Below are 1,067 nucleotides of genomic sequence, written 5' to 3'. Positions count from 1 at the left end.
CTATGTATATATCCTTCATGTTTCAGATTTTATATAATACAGTACTTCCACAAATAACACATTATCAGATGATCTCTATAAATACACCAGTATCTCAGTTGAATGGATTTAAAAATCTATGTTTCCCTTCTACCCACTAAAGCAATTATCTTCAAATTAAAATTCTAAATCATGTATCATTGTCATTTAGCACATCACAAGCCTTGTTAAATCAAATCATTTTTCAAGTAAATTTTTACAGAAGAAAAATAATAGTAACCAGGACTTGAATTTTGGTTGCATGTTTTAAAATTGTATACATTCTCTTAAATTTCTTATAGCTGTCATTTATTGTACAACACTGTAATATGTTGTAATAGTAGAGTTGTAATACCACATCTCACTTATAACACAGTGACATTTTACAATTAAAGGGAGGGGGGTTCATGAGAATCAGTTTCCTTTGTTTCCTGCATGTAAAGGGAAAGGTCCCTCTAGTACAGAGTCCCCAGTCACTTTCTTGTGACGTCTTCTCTCAGCCCACTAGTGTCTCTTCACAGGCGTCATCTGGTTCCTTTCTCTGTCTCAAGGGAATATATCTCCTCCTCACTCCCTCCCAATTATAAATATGCAGGTTAGATAAAAGACCCACCCCTTTGACTGATGCATTACCTAAATGGAAAAGATTACCTTCTAATAAACCACTAATAACAGGTGAGAGAGGAAGTACTAATTAATCAACCTGAATATCTAAAGTCATTATTGCTTTAAATCCTTTGGTACCTGCTTCAACTCTTTCAACTATTAAAACCCCCTAATTCCTTACCCACCTGCACACCTCATATTCTAATCAGAGAACACAGTAAAGGGTTTAAAAATTGTGTAGAATTTGCAAACTAATACATGGGTACATAGGTATACTTAAACTTACATTTTCCTTGACATCCTAGATTTTACAATTAGATCCTCAAATGTTAACAGCTGAAAAGTCTAGAAAATACAATCATGAAAATAAATTAAAAAAAAAAAAACTTTATTCCCTTGGCCCCATGGGGTCTCTGTCTACTCCACTGTCTCCACTAGAAGTA

This window comes from Propithecus coquereli, unplaced genomic scaffold, assembly GCF_000956105.1.
Source record: "Propithecus coquereli isolate 6110/MARCELLA unplaced genomic scaffold, Pcoq_1.0 Scaffold518, whole genome shotgun sequence".
NCBI classification, from domain to species: Eukaryota; Metazoa; Chordata; class Mammalia; order Primates; family Indriidae; genus Propithecus; species Propithecus coquereli.
Note: the sequence above shows the minus strand (reverse complement) of the source record.